The sequence below is a fragment of the Eucyclogobius newberryi genome, unplaced genomic scaffold (assembly GCF_026437365.1).
Source record: "Eucyclogobius newberryi isolate DKJ021-1_F unplaced genomic scaffold, fEucNew1.0.hap1 SCAF_87, whole genome shotgun sequence".
Taxonomy (NCBI): domain Eukaryota; kingdom Metazoa; phylum Chordata; class Actinopteri; order Gobiiformes; family Gobiidae; genus Eucyclogobius; species Eucyclogobius newberryi.
The window spans coordinates 148,824-172,623 of NW_027316529.1; the positions used below are offsets into that span (position 1 = coordinate 148,824).

At 40.8% G+C, this 23,800-nt stretch overlaps 11 non-coding genes across 11 annotated transcripts; all 11 read left to right on the top strand.

Moving 5' to 3' along the window:
• Nucleotides 1-328: 328 nt before the first annotated feature.
• On the top strand, nucleotides 329-400 carry trnaq-uug (transfer RNA glutamine (anticodon UUG)). The gene has a single exon. It is a non-coding gene; the product is annotated as a tRNA-Gln (tRNA).
• A 1,793-nt stretch (nucleotides 401-2,193) lies between these two features.
• trnaq-uug (transfer RNA glutamine (anticodon UUG)) lies at nucleotides 2,194-2,265 on the top strand. Its single transcript has one exon. It is a non-coding gene; the product is annotated as a tRNA-Gln (tRNA).
• A 1,801-nt stretch (nucleotides 2,266-4,066) lies between these two features.
• Nucleotides 4,067-4,138, top strand: trnaq-uug (transfer RNA glutamine (anticodon UUG)). Its single transcript has one exon. It is a non-coding gene; the product is annotated as a tRNA-Gln (tRNA).
• Nucleotides 4,139-10,530: 6,392 nt separating this feature from the next.
• trnak-uuu (transfer RNA lysine (anticodon UUU)) lies at nucleotides 10,531-10,603 on the top strand. Its single transcript has one exon. It is a non-coding gene; the product is annotated as a tRNA-Lys (tRNA).
• Nucleotides 10,604-10,822: 219 nt separating this feature from the next.
• Nucleotides 10,823-10,894, top strand: trnaq-uug (transfer RNA glutamine (anticodon UUG)). Its single transcript has one exon. It is a non-coding gene; the product is annotated as a tRNA-Gln (tRNA).
• Nucleotides 10,895-12,402: 1,508 nt separating this feature from the next.
• Nucleotides 12,403-12,475, top strand: trnak-uuu (transfer RNA lysine (anticodon UUU)). Its single transcript has one exon. It is a non-coding gene; the product is annotated as a tRNA-Lys (tRNA).
• A 4,075-nt stretch (nucleotides 12,476-16,550) lies between these two features.
• On the top strand, nucleotides 16,551-16,623 carry trnak-uuu (transfer RNA lysine (anticodon UUU)). Its single transcript has one exon. It is a non-coding gene; the product is annotated as a tRNA-Lys (tRNA).
• A 2,938-nt stretch (nucleotides 16,624-19,561) lies between these two features.
• Nucleotides 19,562-19,634, top strand: trnak-uuu (transfer RNA lysine (anticodon UUU)). The gene has a single exon. It is a non-coding gene; the product is annotated as a tRNA-Lys (tRNA).
• A 1,800-nt stretch (nucleotides 19,635-21,434) lies between these two features.
• On the top strand, nucleotides 21,435-21,507 carry trnak-uuu (transfer RNA lysine (anticodon UUU)). Its single transcript has one exon. It is a non-coding gene; the product is annotated as a tRNA-Lys (tRNA).
• Nucleotides 21,508-21,726: 219 nt separating this feature from the next.
• Nucleotides 21,727-21,798, top strand: trnaq-uug (transfer RNA glutamine (anticodon UUG)). The gene has a single exon. It is a non-coding gene; the product is annotated as a tRNA-Gln (tRNA).
• A 1,509-nt stretch (nucleotides 21,799-23,307) lies between these two features.
• Nucleotides 23,308-23,380, top strand: trnak-uuu (transfer RNA lysine (anticodon UUU)). The gene has a single exon. It is a non-coding gene; the product is annotated as a tRNA-Lys (tRNA).
• The last annotated feature ends 420 nt before the right edge of the window (nucleotides 23,381-23,800 follow it).

Here is a 23,800-nt window from a genome sequence, read left to right on the forward strand (position 1 = left end):
ATGATTCAGGCTCCATTTGGCTCTGTCTCACTCAGAGCCTGGATAGCTCAGTCGGTAGAGCATCAGACTTTTAATCTGAGGGTCCAGGGTTCAAGTCCCTGTTCAGGTGGTTGTATTACTATGTAATTATTGTAAGACATTAAACACAATACTAGACCATACAATTTTAATGACTCATGCCGGCATGTAGACAGAATTTGGACTTGCCTAATGCGAAAAGAACTTCCTGTGGTTCCCCTACATCAAAAACACTGCATGTGATATATCATATCAGATTGATCACCAACCCTCATCAAATTCAACCCTACATGGCGGTATTGCATTGTATGGTTCCATGGTGTAATGGTTAGCACTCTGGGCTTTGAATCCAGTGATTCGAGTTCAAATCTCGGTGGAACCTAGAACTGTCTTGAGTTGACTGTAAACTGCAAACCAATGTGTGCCATGGTCCCACCCTCTTTTTTCAACGAGTGTCAATTTACATGCAAGCCATCAACAAATGGAGCCAAGAGCCATACAATATCATGGACATTGATCAAAGTAAAAGTTCAGTTTAGTTTATTACTGAAAAAGAAACAATTCTTGTATTTCGATTTTAAAGCCAGCATCACTGCCCAAGAGTCAGTGTCTAGAGACAGAGTGATATTACTGAGAAAACAAGCTGATATATTCTATTGTGCAATGCTAAATAGTGAAGCCAGAACAACACCCCAACTATGAAGCACTTTCTATAAAATGCAGACAGATCATGGCTGTGGTTGAGCTCTACTTTTGACTTACATTTGGCACAGGAGTCCTGATATTGGCCGTACAGTTCCTATTCGTGAACAAGTTGCTGACAAGAAAACCCCAAAGAGGAGCACTTATGAGCATGAAGAAGCACAAGTGGTTCCATTTGAAGTAATCTTGGAGCAAGGACTTTTTCTTTTGCATTACCAATGGAGGCTTTTGTCATATGGAACTGCCCCCCAACAAAAAGCACTTACTGAATTTCATTGACAAGTCAATGCTCATGTTAGGGAAATAAGAATGACTCTCTGAAACTGGTGTTTAAACAAACTTTTCCAGAACGTAATTTCAAAGTGCATGCAGACAAAGACATCAACACTACCCCAACAAGTAGCACTTACTGCATTCAAAAGTCAAGTCAGTGCTTGTGCCAGGGTAATGTGAATGACCAGGTAGAGTGAAAACTTCATGGTATTTTTCAAAACTTGAGATACTTGCAGTTATTGAGGCCAAAGTCACAACCAAGACAACCCCAAAGAGAAGCACTTATGATTGCAGAAGCCAACAGTGGCTCAAGTTGAGGTCGTCTTAATGTGTTTGCTTCACAATGTCTTAAATGGTGGTCACAACAAGTAGAACTTACTGAAAAAAACAAGTCAATGCTCCTGTTGAACTCCACTGAATCCAGATATTCCTATCAAAGTGGCTGCTGTACTCCAGATCTTCTTCCGATGTCTTCTTGGCCGTCTCTGGTGAGTTGTGCTGGCTAAGGTATGTGACCAGTATAAGTACCGTATGCCATAGCCCCACCTTCTTTTCAGGGTTTCAACGACTGTGGTAATGGCCATTCTGCAAATGGGCCTTCAATGTGTAGTCAATTTACATACAAGCCGTCAACAAAGTTATCGATGCAGACCAACAAGAGACATAAAATACATAGCCAGTGATCAGCCAAACAAGTTGAATCATTGTGAAACTTCAAAATAATTTTTGCAACTGTCTTTGGTACCCATTGAAGGATTACATTGTCATTGACATTGTAAAGATGCAAGGCCTCATGGGAGTCAGACTCTGGATCCAGTTTATTTGCTGCTAAAAGAACACTGTTCCCAAAAAAGGTTATGCACAGCTATGAAATGATTCAGGCTCCATTTGGCTCTGTCTCACTCAGAGCCTGGATAGCTCAGTCGGTAGAGCATCAGACTTTTAATCTGAGGGTCCAGGGTTCAAGTCCCTGTTCAGGTGGTTGTATTACTATGTAATTATTGTAAGACATTAAACACAATACTAGACCATACAATTTTAATGACTCATGCCGGCATGTAGACAGAATTTGGACTTGCCTAATGCGAAAAGAACTTCCTGTGGTTCCCCTACATCAAAAACACTGCATGTGATATATCATATCAGATTGATCACCAACCCTCATCAAATTCAACCCTACATGGCGGTATTGCATTGTATGGTTCCATGGTGTAATGGTTAGCACTCTGGGCTTTGAATCCAGTGATTCGAGTTCAAATCTCGGTGGAACCTAGAACTGTCTTGAGTTGACTGTAAACTGCAAACCAATGTGTGCCATGGTCCCACCCTCTTTTTTCAACGAGTGTCAATTTACATGCAAGCCATCAACAACAGTGTTTATGGAGCCAAGAGCCATACAATATCATGGACATTGATCAAAGTAAAAGTTCAGTTTAGTTTATTACTGAAAAAGAAACAATTCTTGTATTTCGATTTTAAAGCCAGCATCACTGCCCAAGAGTCAGTGTCTAGAGACAGAGTGATATTACTGAGAAAACAAGCTGATATATTCTATTGTGCAATGCTAAATAGTGAAGCCAGAACAACACCCCAACTATGAAGCACTTTCTATAAAATGCAGACAGATCATGGCTGTGGTTGAGCTCTACTTTTGACTTACATTTGGCACAGGAGTCCTGATATCGGCCGTACAGTTCCTATTCGTGAACAAGTTGCTGACAAGAAAACCCCAAAGAGGAGCACTTATGAGCATGAAGAAGCACAAGTGGTTCCATTTGAAGTAATCTTGGAGCAAGGACTTTTTCTTTTGCATTACCAATGGAGGCTTTTGTCATATGGAACTGCCCCCCAACAAAAAGCACTTACTGAATTTCATTGCCAAGTCAATGCTCATGTTAGGGAAATAAGAATGACTCTCTGAAACTGGTGTTTAAACAAACTTTTCCAGAACGTAATTTCAAAGTGCATGCAGACAAAGACATCAACACTACCCCAACAAGTAGCACTTACTGCATTCAAAAGTCAAGTCAGTGCTTGTGCCAGGGTAATGTGAATGACCAGGTAGAGTGAAAACTTCATGGTATTTTTCAAAACTTGAGATACTTGCAGTTATTGAGGCCAAAGTCACAACCAAGACAACCCCAAAGAGAAGCACTTATGATTGCAGAAGCCAACAGTGGCTCAAGTTGAGGTCGTCTTAATGTGTTTGCTTCACAATGTCTTAAATGGTGGTCACAACAAGTAGAACTTACTGAAAAAAACAAGTCAATGCTCCTGTTGAACTCCACTGAATCCAGATATTCCTATCAAAGTGGCTGCTGTACTCCAGATCTTCTTCCGATGTCTTCTTGGCCGTCTCTGGTGAGTTGTGCTGGCTAAGGTATGTGACCAGTATAAGTACCGTATGCCATAGCCCCACCTTCTTTTCAGGGTTTCAACGACTGTGGTAATGGCCATTCTGCAAATGGGCCTTCAATGTGTAGTCAATTTACATACAAGCCGTCAACAAAGTTATCGATGCAGACCAACAAGAGACATAAAATACATAGCCAGTGATCAGCCAAACAAGTTGAATCATTGTGAAACTTCAAAATAATTTTTGCAACTGTCTTTGGTACCCATTGAAGGATTACATTGTCATTGACATTGTAAAGATGCAAGGCCTCATGGGAGTCAGACTCTGGATCCAGTTTATTTGCTGCTAAAAGAACACTGTTCCCAAAAAAGGTTATGCACAGCTATGAAATGATTCAGGCTCCATTTGGCTCTGTCTCACTCAGAGCCTGGATAGCTCAGTCGGTAGAGCATCAGACTTTTAATCTGAGGGTCCAGGGTTCAAGTCCCTGTTCAGGTGGTTGTATTACTATGTAATTATTGTAAGACATTAAACACAATACTAGACCATACAATTTTAATGACTCATGCCGGCATGTAGACAGAATTTGGACTTGCCTAATGCGAAAAGAACTTCCTGTGGTTCCCCTACATCAAAAACACTGCATGTGATATATCATATCAGATTGATCACCAACCCTCATCAAATTCAACCCTACATGGCGGTATTGCATTGTATGGTTCCATGGTGTAATGGTTAGCACTCTGGGCTTTGAATCCAGTGATTCGAGTTCAAATCTCGGTGGAACCTAGAACTGTCTTGAGTTGACTGTAAACTGCAAACCAATGTGTGCCATGGTCCCACCCTCTTTTTTCAACGAGTGTCAATTTACATGCAAGCCATCAACAACAGTGTTTATGGAGCCAAGAGCCATACAATATCATGGACATTGATCAAAGTAAAAGTTCAGTTTAGTTTATTACTGAAAAAGAAACAATTCTTGTATTTCGATTTTAAAGCCAGCATCACTGCCCAAGAGTCAGTGTCTAGAGACAGAGTGATATTACTGAGAAAACAAGCTGATATATTCTATTGTGCAATGCTAAATAGTGAAGCCAGAACAACACCCCAACTATGAAGCACTTTCTATAAAATGCAGACAGATCATGGCTGTGGTTGAGCTCTACTTTTGACTTACATTTGGCACAGGAGTCCTGATATTGGCCGTACAGTTCCTATTGGTGAACAAGTTGCTGACAAGAAAACCCCAAAGAGGAGCACTTATGAGCATGAAGAAGCACAAGTGGTTCCATTTGAAGTAATCTTGGAGCAAGGACTTTTTCTTTTGCATTACCAATGGAGGCTTTTGTCATATGGAACTGCCCCCCAACAAAAAGCACTTACTGAATTTCATTGACAAGTCAATGCTCATGTTAGGGAAATAAGAATGACTCTCTGAAACTGGTGTTTAAACAAACTTTTCCAGAACGTAATTTCAAAGTGCATGCAGACAAAGACATCAACACTACCCCAACAAGTAGCACTTACTGCATTCAAAAGTCAAGTCAGTGCTTGTGCCAGGGTAATGTGAATGACCAGGTAGAGTGAAAACTTCATGGTATTTTTCAAAACTTGAGATACTTGCAGTTATTGAGGCCAAAGTCACAACCAAGACAACCCCAAAGAGAAGCACTTATGATTGCAGAAGCCAACAGTGGCTCAAGTTGAGGTCGTCTTAATGTGTTTGCTTCACAATGTCTTAAATGGTGGTCACAACAAGTAGAACTTACTGAAAAAACAAGTCAATGCTCCTGTTGAACTCCACTGAATCCAGATATTCCTATCAAAGTGGCTGCTGTACTCCAGATCTTCTTCCGATGTCTTCTTGGCCGTCTCTGGTGAGTTGTGCTGGCTAAGGTATGTGACCAGTATAAGTACTGTATGCCATAGCCCCACCTTCTTTTCAGGGTTTCAACGACTGTGGTAATGGCCATTCTGCAAATGGGCCTTCAATGTGTAGTCAATTTACATACAAGCCGTCAACAAAGTTATCGATGCAGACCAACAAGAGACATAAAATACATAGCCAGTGATCAGCCAAACAAGTTGAATCATTGTGAAACTTCAAAATCATTTTTGCAACTGTCTTTGGTACCCATTGAAGGATTACATTGTCATTGACATTGTAAAGATGCAAGGCCTCATGGGAGTCAGACTCTGGATCCAGTTTATTTGCTGCTAAAAGAACACTGTTCCCAAAAAAGGTTATGCACAGCTATGAAATGATCCAGGCTCCATTTGGCTCTGTCTCACTCAGAGCCTGGATAGCTCAGTCGGTAGAGCATCAGACTTTTAATCTGAGGGTCCAGGGTTCAAGTCCCTGTTCAGGTGGTTGTATTACTATGTAATTATTGTAAGACATTAAACACAATACTAGACCATACAATTTTAATGACTCATGCCGGCATGTAGACAGAATTTGGACTTGCCTAATGCGAAAAGAACTTCCTGTGGTTCCCCTACATCAAAAACACTGCATGTGATATATCATATCAGATTGATCACCAACCCTCATCAAATTCAACCCTACATGGCGGTATTGCATTGTATGGTTGCATGGTGTAATGGTTAGCACTCTGGGCTTTAAATCCAGTGATTCGAGTTCAAATCTCGGTGGAACCTAGAACTGTCTTGAGTTGACTGTAAACTGCAAACCAATGTGTGCCATGGTCCCACCCTCTTTTTTCAACGAGTGTCAATTTACATGCAAGCCATCAACAACAGTGTTTATGGAGCCAAGAGCCATACAATATCATGGACATTGATCAAAGTAAAAGTTCAGTTTAGTTTATTACTGAAAAAGAAACAATTCTTGTATTTCGATTTTAAAGCCAGCATCACTGCCCAAGAGTCAGTGTCTAGAGACAGAGTGATATTACTGAGAAAACAAGCTGATATATTCTATTGTGCAATGCTAAATAGTGAAGCCAGAACAACACCCCAACTATGAAGCACTTTCTATAAAATGCAGACAGATCATGGCTGTGGTTGAGCTCTACTTTTGACTTACATTTGGCACAGGAGTCCTGATATTGGCCGTACAGTTCCTATTCGTGAACAAGTTGCTGACAAGAAAACCCCAAAGAGGAGCACTTATGAGCATGAAGAAGCACAAGTGGTTCCATTTGAAGTAATCTTGGAGCAAGGACTTTTTCTTTTGCATTACCAATGGAGGCTTTTGTCATATGGAACTGCCCCCCAACAAAAAGCACTTACTGAATTTCATTGACAAGTCAATGCTCATGTTAGGGAAATAAGAATGACTCTCTGAAACTGGTGTTTAAACAAACTTTTCCAGAACGTAATTTCAAAGTGCATGCAGACAAAGACATCAACACTACCCCAACAAGTAGCACTTACTGCATTCAAAAGTCAAGTCAGTGCTTGTGCCAGGGTAATGTGAATGACCAGGTAGAGTGAAAACTTCATGGTATTTTTCAAAACTTGAGATACTTGCAGTTATTGAGGCCAAAGTCACAACCAAGACAACCCCAAAGAGAAGCACTTATGATTGCAGAAGCCAACAGTGGCTCAAGTTGAGGTCGTCTTAATGTGTTTGCTTCACAATGTCTTAAATGGTGGTCACAACAAGTAGAACTTACTGAAAAAAACAAGTCAAAGCTCCTGTTGAACTCCACTGAATCCAGATATTCCTATCAAAGTGGCTGCTGTACTCCAGATCTTCTTCCGATGTCTTCTTGGCCGTCTCTGGTGAGTTGTGCTGGCTAAGGTATGTGACCAGTATAAGTACCGTATGCCATAGCCCCACCTTCTTTTCAGGGTTTCAACGACTGTGGTAATGGCCATTCTGCAAATGGGCCTTCAATGTGTAGTCAATTTACATACAAGCCGTCAACAAAGTTATCGATGCAGACCAACAAGAGACATCAAATACATAGCCAGTGATCAGCCAAACAAGTTGAATCATTGTGAAACTTCAAAATCATTTTTGCAACTGTCTTTGGTACCCATTGAAGGATTACATTGTCATTGACATTGTAAAGATGCAAGGCCTCATGGGAGTCAGACTCTGGATCCAGTTTATTTGCTGCTAAAAGAACACTGTTCCCAAAAAAGGTTATGCACAGCTATGAAATGATCCAGGCTCCATTTGGCTCTGTCTCACTCAGAGCCTGGATAGCTCAGTCGGTAGAGCATCAGACTTTTAATCTGAGGGTCCAGGGTTCAAGTCCCTGTTCAGGTGGTTGTATTACTATGTAATTATTGTAAGACATTAAACACAATACTAGACCATACAATTTTAATGACTCATGCCGGCATGTAGACAGAATTTGGACTTGCCTAATGCGAAAAGAACTTCCTGTGGTTCCCCTACATCAAAAACACTGCATGTGATATATCATATCAGATTGATCACCAACCCTCATCAAATTCAACCCTACATGGCGGTATTGCATTGTATGGTTGCATGGTGTAATGGTTAGCACTCTGGGCTTTGAATCCAGTGATTCGAGTTCAAATCTCGGTGGAACCTAGAACTGTCTTGAGTTGACTGTAAACTGCAAACCAATGTGTGCCATGGTCCCACCCTCTTTTTTCAACGAGTGTCAATTTACATGCAAGCCATCAACAACAGTGTTTATGGAGCCAAGAGCCATACAATATCATGGACATTGATCAAAGTAAAAGTTCAGTTTAGTTTATTACTGAAAAAGAAACAATTCTTGTATTTCGATTTTAAAGCCAGCATCACTGCCCAAGAGTCAGTGTCTAGAGACAGAGTGATATTACTGAGAAAACAAGCTGATATATTCTATTGTGCAATGCTAAATAGTGAAGCCAGAACAACACCCCAACTATGAAGCACTTTCTATAAAATGCAGACAGATCATGGCTGTGGTTGAGCTCTACTTTTGACTTACATTTGGCACAGGAGTCCTGATATTGGCCGTACAGTTCCTATTCGTGAACAAGTTGCTGACAAGAAAACCCCAAAGAGGAGCACTTATGAGCATGAAGAAGCACAAGTGGTTCCATTTGAAGTAATCTTGGAGCAAGGACTTTTTCTTTTGCATTACCAATGGAGGCTTTTGTCATATGGAACTGCCCCCCAACAAAAAGCACTTACTGAATTTCATTGACAAGTCAATGCTCATGTTAGGGAAATAAGAATGACTCTCTGAAACTGGTGTTTAAACAAACTTTTCCAGAACGTAATTTCAAAGTGCATGCAGACAAAGACATCAACACTACCCCAACAAGTAGCACTTACTGCATTCAAAAGTCAAGTCAGTGCTTGTGCCAGGGTAATGTGAATGACCAGGTAGAGTGAAAACTTCATGGTATTTTTCAAAACTTGAGATACTTGCAGTTATTGAGGCCAAAGTCACAACCAAGACAACCCCAAAGAGAAGCACTTATGATTGCAGAAGCCAACAGTGGCTCAAGTTGAGGTCGTCTTAATGTGTTTGCTTCACAATGTCTTAAATGGTGGTCACAACAAGTAGAACTTACTGAAAAAAACAAGTCAATGCTCCTGTTGAACTCCACTGAATCCAGATATTCCTATCAAAGTGGCTGCTGTACTCCAGATCTTCTTCCGATGTCTTCTTGGCCGTCTCTGGTGAGTTGTGCTGGCTAAGGTATGTGACCAGTATAAGTACTGTATGCCATAGCCCCACCTTCTTTTCAGGGTTTCAACGACTGTGGTAATGGCCATTCTGCAAATGGGCCTTCAATGTGTAGTCAATTTACATACAAGCCGTCAACAACAGTGTTTATGCAGCCAAGAGCCATACAATATCATGGACATTGATCAAAGTAAAAGTTCAGTTTAGTTTATTACTGAAAAAGAAACAATTCTTGTATTTCGATTTTAAAGCCAGCATCACTGCCCAAGAGTCAGTGTCTAGAGACAGAGTGATATTACTGAGAAAACAAGCTGATATATTCTATTGTGCAATGCTAAATAGTGAAGCCAGAACAACACCCCAACTATGAAGCACTTTCTATAAAATGCAGACAGATCATGGCTGTGGTTGAGCTCTACTTTTGACTTACATTTGGCACAGGAGTCCTGATATTGGCCGTACAGTTCCTATTCGTGAACAAGTTGCTGACAAGAAAACCCCAAAGAGGAGCACTTATGAGCATGAAGAAGCACAAGTGGTTCCATTTGAAGTAATCTTGGAGCAAGGACTTTTTCTTTTGCATTACCAATGGAGGCTTTTGTCATATGGAACTGCCCCCCAACAAAAAGCACTTACTGAATTTCATTGACAAGTCAATGCTCATGTTAGGGAAATAAGAATGACTCTCTGAAACTGGTGTTTAAACAAACTTTTCCAGAACGTAATTTCAAAGTGCATGCAGACAAAGACATCAACACTACCCCAACAAGTAGCACTTACTGCATTCAAAAGTCAAGTCAGTGCTTGTGCCAGGGTAATGTGAATGACCAGGTAGAGTGAAAACTTCATGGTATTTTTCAAAACTTGAGATACTTGCAGTTATTGAGGCCAAAGTCACAACCAAGACAACCCCAAAGAGAAGCACTTATGATTGCAGAAGCCAACAGTGGCTCAAGTTGAGGTCGTCTTAATGTGTTTGCTTCACAATGTCTTAAATGGTGGTCACAACAAGTAGAACTTACTGAAAAAAACAAGTCAAAGCTCCTGTTGAACTCCACTGAATCCAGATATTCCTATCAAAGTGGCTGCTGTACTCCAGATCTTCTTCCGATGTCTTCTTGGCCGTCTCTGGTGAGTTGTGCTGGCTAAGGTATGTGACCAGTATAAGTACCGTATGCCATAGCCCCACCTTCTTTTCAGGGTTTCAACGACTGTGGTAATGGCCATTCTGCAAATGGGCCTTCAATGTGTAGTCAATTTACATACAAGCCGTCAACAAAGTTATCGATGCAGACCAACAAGAGACATCAAATACATAGCCAGTGATCAGCCAAACAAGTTGAATCATTGTGAAACTTCAAAATCATTTTTGCAACTGTCTTTGGTACCCATTGAAGGATTACATTGTCATTGACATTGTAAAGATGCAAGGCCTCATGGGAGTCAGACTCTGGATCCAGTTTATTTGCTGCTAAAAGAACACTGTTCCCAAAAAAGGTTATGCACAGCTATGAAATGATCCAGGCTCCATTTGGCTCTGTCTCACTCAGAGCCTGGATAGCTCAGTCGGTAGAGCATCAGACTTTTAATCTGAGGGTCCAGGGTTCAAGTCCCTGTTCAGGTGGTTGTATTACTATGTAATTATTGTAAGACATTAAACACAATACTAGACCATACAATTTTAATGACTCATGCCGGCATGTAGACAGAATTTGGACTTGCCTAATGCGAAAAGAACTTCCTGTGGTTCCCCTACATCAAAAACACTGCATGTGATATATCATATCAGATTGATCACCAACCCTCATCAAATTCAACCCTACATGGCGGTATTGCATTGTATGGTTCCATGGTGTAATGGTTAGCACTCTGGGCTTTGAATCCAGTGATTCGAGTTCAAATCTCGGTGGAACCTAGAACTGTCTTGAGTTGACTGTAAACTGCAAACCAATGTGTGCCATGGTCCCACCCTCTTTTTTCAACGAGTGTCAATTTACATGCAAGCCATCAACAACAGTGTTTATGGAGCCAAGAGCCATACAATATCATGGACATTGATCAAAGTAAAAGTTCAGTTTAGTTTATTACTGAAAAAGAAACAATTCTTGTATTTCGATTTTAAAGCCAGCATCACTGCCCAAGAGTCAGTGTCTAGAGACAGAGTGATATTACTGAGAAAACAAGCTGATATATTCTATTGTGCAATGCTAAATAGTGAAGCCAGAACAACACCCCAACTATGAAGCACTTTCTATAAAATGCAGACAGATCATGGCTGTGGTTGAGCTCTACTTTTGACTTACATTTGGCACAGGAGTCCTGATATCGGCCGTACAGTTCCTATTCGTGAACAAGTTGCTGACAAGAAAACCCCAAAGAGGAGCACTTATGAGCATGAAGAAGCACAAGTGGTTCCATTTGAAGTAATCTTGGAGCAAGGACTTTTTCTTTTGCATTACCAATGGAGGCTTTTGTCATATGGAACTGCCCCCCAACAAAAAGCACTTACTGAATTTCATTGACAAGTCAATGCTCATGTTAGGGAAATAAGAATGACTCTCTGAAACTGGTGTTTAAACAAACTTTTCCAGAACGTAATTTCAAAGTGCATGCAGACAAAGACATCAACACTACCCCAACAAGTAGCACTTACTGCATTCAAAAGTCAAGTCAGTGCTTGTGCCAGGGTAATGTGAATGACCAGGTAGAGTGAAAACTTCATGGTATTTTTCAAAACTTGAGATACTTGCAGTTATTGAGGCCAAAGTCACAACCAAGACAACCCCAAAGAGAAGCACTTATGATTGCAGAAGCCAACAGTGGCTCAAGTTGAGGTCGTCTTAATGTGTTTGCTTCACAATGTCTTAAATGGTGGTCACAACAAGTAGAACTTACTGAAAAAACAAGTCAATGCTCCTGTTGAACTCCACTGAATCCAGATATTCCTATCAAAGTGGCTGCTGTACTCCAGATCTTCTTCCGATGTCTTCTTGGCCGTCTCTGGTGAGTTGTGCTGGCTAAGGTATGTGACCAGTATAAGTACTGTATGCCATAGCCCCACCTTCTTTTCAGGGTTTCAACGACTGTGGTAATGGCCATTCTGCAAATGGGCCTTCAATGTGTAGTCAATTTACATACAAGCCGTCAACAAAGTTATCGATGCAGACCAACAAGAGACATAAAATACATAGCCAGTGATCAGCCAAACAAGTTGAATCATTGTGAAACTTCAAAATCATTTTTGCAACTGTCTTTGGTACCCATTGAAGGATTACATTGTCATTGACATTGTAAAGATGCAAGGCCTCATGGGAGTCAGACTCTGGATCCAGTTTATTTGCTGCTAAAAGAACACTGTTCCCAAAAAAGGTTATGCACAGCTATGAAATGATCCAGGCTCCATTTGGCTCTGTCTCACTCAGAGCCTGGATAGCTCAGTCGGTAGAGCATCAGACTTTTAATCTGAGGGTCCAGGGTTCAAGTCCCTGTTCAGGTGGTTGTATTACTATGTAATTATTGTAAGACATTAAACACAATACTAGACCATACAATTTTAATGACTCATGCCGGCATGTAGACAGAATTTGGACTTGCCTAATGCGAAAAGAACTTCCTGTGGTTCCCCTACATCAAAAACACTGCATGTGATATATCATATCAGATTGATCACCAACCCTCATCAAATTCAACCCTACATGGCGGTATTGCATTGTATGGTTGCATGGTGTAATGGTTAGCACTCTGGGCTTTGAATCCAGTGATTCGAGTTCAAATCTCGGTGGAACCTAGAACTGTCTTGAGTTGACTGTAAACTGCAAACCAATGTGTGCCATGGTCCCACCCTCTTTTTTCAACGAGTGTCAATTTACATGCAAGCCATCAACAACAGTGTTTATGGAGCCAAGAGCCATACAATATCATGGACATTGATCAAAGTAAAAGTTCAGTTTAGTTTATTACTGAAAAAGAAACAATTCTTGTATTTCGATTTTAAAGCCAGCATCACTGCCCAAGAGTCAGTGTCTAGAGACAGAGTGATATTACTGAGAAAACAAGCTGATATATTCTATTGTGCAATGCTAAATAGTGAAGCCAGAACAACACCCCAACTATGAAGCACTTTCTATAAAATGCAGACAGATCATGGCTGTGGTTGAGCTCTACTTTTGACTTACATTTGGCACAGGAGTCCTGATATCGGCCGTACAGTTCCTATTCGTGAACAAGTTGCTGACAAGAAAACCCCAAAGAGGAGCACTTATGAGCATGAAGAAGCACAAGTGGTTCCATTTGAAGTAATCTTGGAGCAAGGACTTTTTCTTTTGCATTACCAATGGAGGCTTTTGTCATATGGAACTGCCCCCCAACAAAAAGCACTTACTGAATTTCATTGCCAAGTCAATGCTCATGTTAGGGAAATAAGAATGACTCTCTGAAACTGGTGTTTAAACAAACTTTTCCAGAACGTAATTTCAAAGTGCATGCAGACAAAGACATCAACACTACCCCAACAAGTAGCACTTACTGCATTCAAAAGTCAAGTCAGTGCTTGTGCCAGGGTAATGTGAATGACCAGGTAGAGTGAAAACTTCATGGTATTTTTCAAAACTTGAGATACTTGCAGTTATTGAGGCCAAAGTCACAACCAAGACAACCCCAAAGAGAAGCACTTATGATTGCAGAAGCCAACAGTGGCTCAAGTTGAGGTCGTCTTAATGTGTTTGCTTCACAATGTCTTAAATGGTGGTCACAACAAGTAGAACTTACTGAAAAAAACAAGTCAATGCTCCTGTTGAACTCCACTGAATCCAGATATTCCTATCAAAGTGGCTGCTGTACTCCAGATCTTCTTCCGATGTCTTCTTGGCCGTCTCTGGTGAGTTGTGCTGGCTAAGGTATGTGACCAGTATAAGTACTGTATGCCATAGCCCCACCTTCTTTTCAGGGTTTCAACGACTGTGGTAATGGCCATTCTGCAAATGGGCCTTCAATGTGTAGTCAATTTACATACAAGCCGTCAACAACAGTGTTTATGCAGCCAAGAGCCATACAATATCATGGACATTGATCAAAGTAAAAGTTCAGTTTAGTTTATTACTGAAAAAGAAACAATTCTTGTATTTCGATTTTAAAGCCAGCATCACTGCCCAAGAGTCAGTGTCTAGAGACAGAGTGATATTACTGAGAAAACAAGCTGATATATTCTATTGTGCAATGCTAAATAGTGAAGCCAGAACAACACCCCAACTATGAAGCACTTTCTATAAAATGCAGACAGATCAAGGCTGTGGTTGAGCTCTACTTTTGACTTACATTTGGCACAGGAGTCCTGATATTGGCCGTACAGTTCCTATTCGTGAACAAGTTGCTGACAAGAAAACCCCAAAGAGGAGCACTTATGAGCATGAAGAAGCACAAGTGGTTCCATTTGAAGTAATCTTGGAGCAAGGACTTTTTCTTTTGCATTACCAATGGAGGCTTTTGTCATATGGAACTGCCCCCCAACAAAAAGCACTTACTGAATTTCATTGACAAGTCAATGCTCATGTTAGGGAAATAAGAATGACTCTCTGAAACTGGTGTTTAAACAAACTTTTCCAGAACGTAATTTCAAAGTGCATGCAGACAAAGACATCAACACTACCCCAACAAGTAGCACTTACTGCATTCAAAAGTCAAGTCAGTGCTTGTGCCAGGGTAATGTGAATGACCAGGTAGAGTGAAAACTTCATGGTATTTTTCAAAACTTGAGATACTTGCAGTTATTGAGGCCAAAGTCACAACCAAGACAACCCCAAAGAGAAGCACTTATGATTGCAGAAGCCAACAGTGGCTCAAGTTGAGGTCGTCTTAATGTGTTTGCTTCACAATGTCTTAAATGGTGGTCACAACAAGTAGAACTTACTGAAAAAAACAAGTCAATGCTCCTGTTGAACTCCACTGAATCCAGATATTCCTATCAAAGTGGCTGCTGTACTCCAGATCTTCTTCCGATGTCTTCTTGGCCGTCTCTGGTGAGTTGTGCTGGCTAAGGTATGTGACCAGTATAAGTACCGTATGCCATAGCCCCACCTTCTTTTCAGGGTTTCAACGACTGTGGTAATGGCCATTCTGCAAATGGGCCTTCAATGTGTAGTCAATTTACATACAAGCCGTCAACAACAGTGTTTATGCAGCCAAGAGCCATACAATATCATGGACATTGATCAAAGTAAAAGTTCAGTTTAGTTTATTACTGAAAAAGAAACAATTCTTGTATTTCGATTTTAAAGCCAGCATCACTGCCCAAGAGTCAGTGTCTAGAGACAGAGTGATATTACTGAGAAAACAAGCTGATATATTCTATTGTGCAATGCTAAATAGTGAAGCCAGAACAACACCCCAACTATGAAGCACTTTCTATAAAATGCAGACAGATCATGGCTGTGGTTGAGCTCTACTTTTGACTTACATTTGGCACAGGAGTCCTGATATTGGCCGTACAGTTCCTATTCGTGAACAAGTTGCTGACAAGAAAACCCCAAAGAGGAGCACTTATGAGCATGAAGAAGCACAAGTGGTTCCATTTGAAGTAATCTTGGAGCAAGGACTTTTTCTTTTGCATTACCAATGGAGGCTTTTGTCATATGGAACTGCCCCCCAACAAAAAGCACTTACTGAATTTCATTGACAAGTCAATGCTCATGTTAGGGAAATAAGAATGACTCTCTGAAACTGGTGTTTAAACAAACTTTTCCAGAACGTAATTTCAAAGTGCATGCAGACAAAGACATCAACACTACCCCAACAAGTAGCACTTACTGCATTCAAAAGTCAAGTCAGTGCTTGTGCCAGGGTAATGTGAATGACCAGGTAGAGTGAAAACTTCATGGTATTTTTCAAAACTTGAGATACTTGCAGTTATTGAGGCCAAAGTCACAACCAAGACAACCCCAAAGAGAAGCACTTATGATTGCAGAAGCCAACAGTGGCTCAAGTTGAGGTCGTCTTAATGTGTTTGCTTCACAATGTCTTAAATGGTGGTCACAACAAGTAGAACTTACTGAAAAAACAAGTCAATGCTCCTGTTGAACTCCACTGAATCCAGATATTCCTATCAAAGTGGCTGCTGTACTCCAGATCTTCTTCCGATGTCTTCTTGGCCGTCTCTGGTGAGTTGTGCTGGCTAAGGTATGTGACCAGTATAAGTACTGTATGCCATAGCCCCACCTTCTTTTCAGGGTTTCAACGACTGTGGTAATGGCCATTCTGCAAATGGGCCTTCAATGTGTAGTCAATTTACATACAAGCCGTCAACAAAGTTATCGATGCAGACCAACAAGAGACATAAAATACATAGCCAGTGATCAGCCAAACAAGTTGAATCATTGTGAAACTTCAAAATCATTTTTGCAACTGTCTTTGGTACCCATTGAAGGATTACATTGTCATTGACATTGTAAAGATGCAAGGCCTCATGGGAGTCAGACTCTGGATCCAGTTTATTTGCTGCTAAAAGAACACTGTTCCCAAAAAAGGTTATGCACAGCTATGAAATGATCCAGGCTCCATTTGGCTCTGTCTCACTCAGAGCCTGGATAGCTCAGTCGGTAGAGCATCAGACTTTTAATCTGAGGGTCCAGGGTTCAAGTCCCTGTTCAGGTGGTTGTATTACTATGTAATTATTGTAAGACATTAAACACAATACTAGACCATACAATTTTAATGACTCATGCCGGCATGTAGACAGAATTTGGACTTGCCTAATGCGAAAAGAACTTCCTGTGGTTCCCCTACATCAAAAACACTGCATGTGATATATCATATCAGATTGATCACCAACCCTCATCAAATTCAACCCTACATGGCGGTATTGCATTGTATGGTTGCATGGTGTAATGGTTAGCACTCTGGGCTTTGAATCCAGTGATTCGAGTTCAAATCTCGGTGGAACCTAGAACTGTCTTGAGTTGACTGTAAACTGCAAACCAATGTGTGCCATGGTCCCACCCTCTTTTTTCAACGAGTGTCAATTTACATGCAAGCCATCAACAACAGTGTTTATGGAGCCAAGAGCCATACAATATCATGGACATTGATCAAAGTAAAAGTTCAGTTTAGTTTATTACTGAAAAAGAAACAATTCTTGTATTTCGATTTTAAAGCCAGCATCACTGCCCAAGAGTCAGTGTCTAGAGACAGAGTGATATTACTGAGAAAACAAGCTGATATATTCTATTGTGCAATGCTAAATAGTGAAGCCAGAACAACACCCCAACTATGAAGCACTTTCTATAAAATGCAGACAGATCATGGCTGTGGTTGAGCTCTACTTTTGACTTACATTTGGCACAGGAGTCCTGATATCGGCCGTACAGTTCCTATTCGTGAACAAGTTGCTGACAAGAAAACCCCAAAGAGGAGCACTTATGAGCATGAAGAAGCACAAGTGGTTCCATTTGAAGTAATCTTGGAGCAAGGACTTTTTCTTTTGCATTACCAATGGAGGCTTTTGTCATATGGAACTGCCCCCCAACAAAAAGCACTTACTGAATTTCATTGCCAAGTCAATGCTCATGTTAGGGAAATAAGAATGACTCTCTGAAACTGGTGTTTAAACAAACTTTTCCAGAACGTAATTTCAAAGTGCATGCAGACAAAGACATCAACACTACCCCAACAAGTAGCACTTACTGCATTCAAAAGTCAAGTCAGTGCTTGTGCCAGGGTAATGTGAATGACCAGGTAGAGTGAAAACTTCATGGTATTTTTCAAAACTTGAGATACTTGCAGTTATTGAGGCCAAAGTCACAACCAAGACAACCCCAAAGAGAAGCACTTATGATTGCAGAAGCCAACAGTGGCTCAAGTTGAGGTCGTCTTAATGTGTTTGCTTCACAATGTCTTAAATGGTGGTCACAACAAGTAGAACTTACTGAAAAAAACAAGTCAATGCTCCTGTTGAACTCCACTGAATCCAGATATTCCTATCAAAGTGGCTGCTGTACTCCAGATCTTCTTCCGATGTCTTCTTGGCCGTCTCTGGTGAGTTGTGCTGGCTAAGGTATGTGACCAGTATAAGTACTGTATGCCATAGCCCCACCTTCTTTTCAGGGTTTCAACGACTGTGGTAATGGCCATTCTGCAAATGGGCCTTCAATGTGTAGTCAATTTACATACAAGCCGTCAACAACAGTGTTTATGCAGCCAAGAGCCATACAATATCATGGACATTGATCAAAGTAAAAGTTCAGTTTAGTTTATTACTGAAAAAGAAACAATTCTTGTATTTCGATTTTAAAGCCAGCATCACTGCCCAAGAGTCAGTGTCTAGAGACAGAGTGATATTACTGAGAAAACAAGCTGATATATTCTATTGTGCAATGCTAAATAGTGAAGCCAGAACAACACCCCAACTATGAAGCACTTTCTATAAAATGCAGACAGATCATGGCTGTGGTTGAGCTCTACTTTTGACTTACATTTGGCACAGGAGTCCTGATATTGGCCGTACAGTTCCTATTCGTGAACAAGTTGCTGACAAGAAAACCCCAAAGAGGAGCACTTATGAGCATGAAGAAGCACAAGTGGTTCCATTTGAAGTAATCTTGGAGCAAGGACTTTTTCTTTTGCATTACCAGTGGAGGCTTTTGTCATATGGAACTGCCCCCCAACAAAAAGCACTTACTGAATTTCATTGACAAGTCAATGCTCATGTTAGGGAAATAAGAATGACTCTCTGAAACTGGTGTTTAAACAAACTTTTCCAGAACGTAATTTCAAAGTGCATGCAGACAAAGACATCAACACTACCCCAACAAGTAGCACTTACTGCATTCAAAAGTCAAGTCAGTGCTTGTGCCAGGGTAATGTGAATGACCAGGTAGAGTGAAAACTTCATGGTATTTTTCAAAACTTGAGATACTTGCAGTTATTGAGGCCAAAGTCACAACCAAGACAACCCCAAAGAGAAGCACTTATGATTGCAGAAGCCAACAGTGGCTCAAGTTGAGGTCGTCTTAATGTGTTTGCTTCACAATGTCTTAAATGGTGGTCACAACAAGTAGAACTTACTGAAAAAAACAAGTCAATGCTCCTGTTGAACTCCACTGAATCCAGATATTCCTATCAAAGTGGCTGCTGTACTCCAGATCTTCTTCCGATGTCTTCTTGGCCGTCTCTGGTGAGTTGTGCTGGCTAAGGTATGTGACCAGTATAAGTACCGTATGCCATAGCCCCACCTTCTTTTCAGGGTTTCAACGACTGTGGTAATGGCCATTCTGCAAATGGGCCTTCAATGTGTAGTCAATTTACATACAAGCCGTCAACAAAGTTATCGATGCAGACCAACAAGAGACATAAAATACATAGCCAGTGATCAGCCAAACAAGTTGAATCATTGTGAAACTTCAAAATCATTTTTGCAACTGTCTTTGGTACCCATTGAAGGATTACATTGTCATTGACATTGTAAAGATGCAAGGCCTCATGGGAGTCAGACTCTGGATCCAGTTTATTTGCTGCTAAAAGAACACTGTTCCCAAAAAAGGTTATGCACAGCTATGAAATGATCCAGGCTCCATTTGGCTCTGTCTCACTCAGAGCCTGGATAGCTCAGTCGGTAGAGCATCAGACTTTTAATCTGAGGGTCCAGGGTTCAAGTCCCTGTTCAGGTGGTTGTATTACTATGTAATTATTGTAAGACATTAAACACAATACTAGACCATACAATTTTAATGACTCATGCCGGCATGTAGACAGAATTTGGACTTGCCTAATGCGAAAAGAACTTCCTGTGGTTCCCCTACATCAAAAACACTGCATGTGATATATCATATCAGATTGATCACCAACCCTCATCAAATTCAACCCTACATGGCGGTATTGCATTGTATGGTTCCATGGTGTAATGGTTAGCACTCCGGGCTTTGAATCCAGTGATTCGAGTTCAAATCTCGGTGGAACCTAGAACTGTCTTGAGTTGACTGTAAACTGCAAACCAATGTGTGCCATGGTCCCACCCTCTTTTTTCAACGAGTGTCAATTTACATGCAAGCCATCAACAACAGTGTTTATGGAGCCAAGAGCCATACAATATCATGGACATTGATCAAAGTAAAAGTTCAGTTTAGTTTATTACTGAAAAAGAAACAATTCTTGTATTTCGATTTTAAAGCCAGCATCACTGCCCAAGAGTCAGTGTCTAGAGACAGAGTGATATTACTGAGAAAACAAGCTGATATATTCTATTGTGCAATGCTAAATAGTGAAGCCAGAACAACACCCCAACTATGAAGCACTTTCTATAAAATGCAGACAGATCATGGCTGTGGTTGAGCTCTACTTTTGACTTACATTTGGCACAGGAGTCCTGATATTGGCCGTACAGTTCCTATTCGTGAACAAGTTGCTGACAAGAAAACCCCAAAGAGGAGCACTTATGAGCATGAAGAAGCACAAGTGGTTCCATTTGAAGTAATCTTGGAGCAAGGACTTTTTCTTTTGCATTACCAATGGAGGCTTTTGTCATATGGAACTGCCCCCCAACAAAAAGCACTTACTGAATTTCATTGACAAGTCAATGCTCATGTTAGGGAAATAAGAATGACTCTCTGAAACTGGTGTTTAAACAAACTTTTCCAGAACGTAATTTCAAAGTGCATGCAGACAAAGACATCAACACTACCCCAACAAGTAGCACTTACTGCATTCAAAAGTCAAGTCAGTGCTTGTGCCAGGGTAATGTGAATGACCAGGTAGAGTGAAAACTTCATGGTATTTTTCAAAACTTGAGATACTTGCAGTTATTGAGGCCAAAGTCACAACCAAGACAACCCCAAAGAGAAGCACTTATGATTGCAGAAGCCAACAGTGGCTCAAGTTGAGGTCGTCTTAATGTGTTTGCTTCACAATGTCTTAAATGGTGGTCACAACAAGTAGAACTTACTGAAAAAAACAAGTCAATGCTCCTGTTGAACTCCACTGAATCCAGATATTCCTATCAAAGTGGCTGCTGTACTCCAGATCTTCTTCCGATGTCTTCTTGGCCGTCTCTGGTGAGTTGTGCTGGCTAAGGTATGTGACCAGTATAAGTACCGTATGCCATAGCCCCACCTTCTTTTCAGGGTTTCAACGACTGTGGTAATGGCCATTCTGCAAATGGGCCTTCAATGTGTAGTCAATTTACATACAAGCCGTCAACAAAGTTATCGATGCAGACCAACAAGAGACATCAAATACATAGCCAGTGATCAGCCAAACAAGTTGAATCATTGTGAAACTTCAAAATCATTTTTGCAACTGTCTTTGGTACCCATTGAAGGATTACATTGTCATTGACATTGTAAAGATGCAAGGCCTCATGGGAGTCAGACTCTGGATCCAGTTTATTTGCTGCTAAAAGAACACTGTTCCCAAAAAAGGTTATGCACAGCTATGAAATGATCCAGGCTCCATTTGGCTCTGTCTCACTCAGAGCCTGGATAGCTCAGTCGGTAGAGCATCAGACTTTTAATCTGAGGGTCCAGGGTTCAAGTCCCTGTTCAGGTGGTTGTATTACTATGTAATTATTGTAAGACATTAAACACAATACTAGACCATACAATTTTAATGACTCATGCCGGCATGTAGACAGAATTTGGACTTGCCTAATGCGAAAAGAACTTCCTGTGGTTCCCCTACATCAAAAACACTGCATGTGATATATCATATCAGATTGATCACCAACCCTCATCAAATTCAACCCTACATGGCGGTATTGCATTGTATGGTTGCATGGTGTAATGGTTAGCACTCTGGGCTTTGAATCCAGTGATCCGAGTTCAAATCTCGGTGGAACCTAGAACTGTCTTGAGTTGACTGTAAACTGCAAACCAATGTGTGCCATGGTCCCACCCTCTTTTTTCAACGAGTGTCAATTTACATGCAAGCCATCAACAACAGTGTTTATGGAGCCAAGAGCCATACAATATCATGGACATTGATCAAAGTAAAAGTTCAGTTTAGTTTATTACTGAAAAAGAAACAATTCTTGTATTTCGATTTTAAAGCCAGCATCACTGCCCAAGAGTCAGTGTCTAGAGACAGAGTGATATTACTGAGAAAACAAGCTGATATATTCTATTGTGCAATGCTAAATAGTGAAGCCAGAACAACACCCCAACTATGAAGCACTTTCTATAAAATGCAGACAGATCATGGCTGTGGTTGAGCTCTACTTTTGACTTACATTTGGCACAGGAGTCCTGATATCGGCCGTACAGTTCCTATTCGTGAACAAGTTGCTGACAAGAAAACCCCAAAGAGGAGCACTTATGAGCATGAAGAAGCACAAGTGGTTCCATTTGAAGTAATCTTGGAGCAAGGACTTTTTCTTTTGCATTACCAATGGAGGCTTTTGTCATATGGAACTGCCCCCCAACAAAAAGCACTTACTGAATTTCATTGCCAAGTCAATGCTCATGTTAGGGAAATAAGAATGACTCTCTGAAACTGGTGTTTAAACAAACTTTTCCAGAACGTAATTTCAAAGTGCATGCAGACAAAGACATCAACACTACCCCAACAAGTAGCACTTACTGCATTCAAAAGTCAAGTCAGTGCTTGTGCCAGGGTAATGTGAATGACCAGGTAGAGTGAAAACTTCATGGTATTTTTCAAAACTTGAGATACTTGCAGTTATTGAGGCCAAAGTCACAACCAAGACAACCCCAAAGAGAAGCACTTATGATTGCAGAAGCCAACAGTGGCTCAAGTTGAGGTCGTCTTAATGTGTTTGCTTCACAATGTCTTAAATGGTGGTCACAACAAGTAGAACTTACTGAAAAAAACAAGTCAATGCTCCTGTTGAACTCCACTGAATCCAGATATTCCTATCAAAGTGGCTGCTGTACTCCAGATCTTCTTCCGATGTCTTCTTGGCCGTCTCTGGTGAGTTGTGCTGGCTAAGGTATGTGACCAGTATAAGTACTGTATGCCATAGCCCCACCTTCTTTTCAGGGTTTCAACGACTGTGGTAATGGCCATTCTGCAAATGGGCCTTCAATGTGTAGTCAATTTACATACAAGCCGTCAACAAAGTTATCGATGCAGACCAACAAGAGACATCAAATACATAGCCAGTGATCAGCCAAACAAGTTGAATCATTGTGAAACTTCAAAATCATTTTTGCAACTGTCTTTGGTACCCATTGAAGGATTACATTGTCATTGACATTGTAAAGATGCAAGGCCTCATGGGAGTCAGACTCTGGATCCAGTTTATTTGCTGCTAAAAGAACACTGTTCCCAAAAAAGGTTATGCACAGCTATGAAATGATCCAGGCTCCATTTGGCTCTGTCTCACTCAGAGCCTGGATAGCTCAGTCGGTAGAGCATCAGACTTTTAATCTGAGGGTCCAGGGTTCAAGTCCCTGTTCAGGCGGTTGTATTACTATGTAATTATTGTAAGATATTAAACACGATACTAGACCATACAATTTTAATGACTCATGCCGGCATGTAGACAGAATTTGGACTTGCCTAATGCGAAAAGAACTTCCTGTGGTTCCCCTACATCAAAAACACTGCATGTGATATATCATATCAGATTGATCACCAACCCTCATCAAATTCAACCCTACATGGCGGTATTGCATTGTATGGTTCCATAGTGTAATGGTTAGCACTCTGGGCTTTGAATGCAGTGATCCGAGTTCAAATCTCGGTGGAACCTAGAACTGTCTTGAGTTGACTGTAAACTGCAAACCAATGTGTGCCATGGTCCCACCCTCTTTTTTCAACGAGTGTCAATTTACATGCAAGCCATCAACAACAGTGTTTATGGAGCCAAGAGCCATACAAT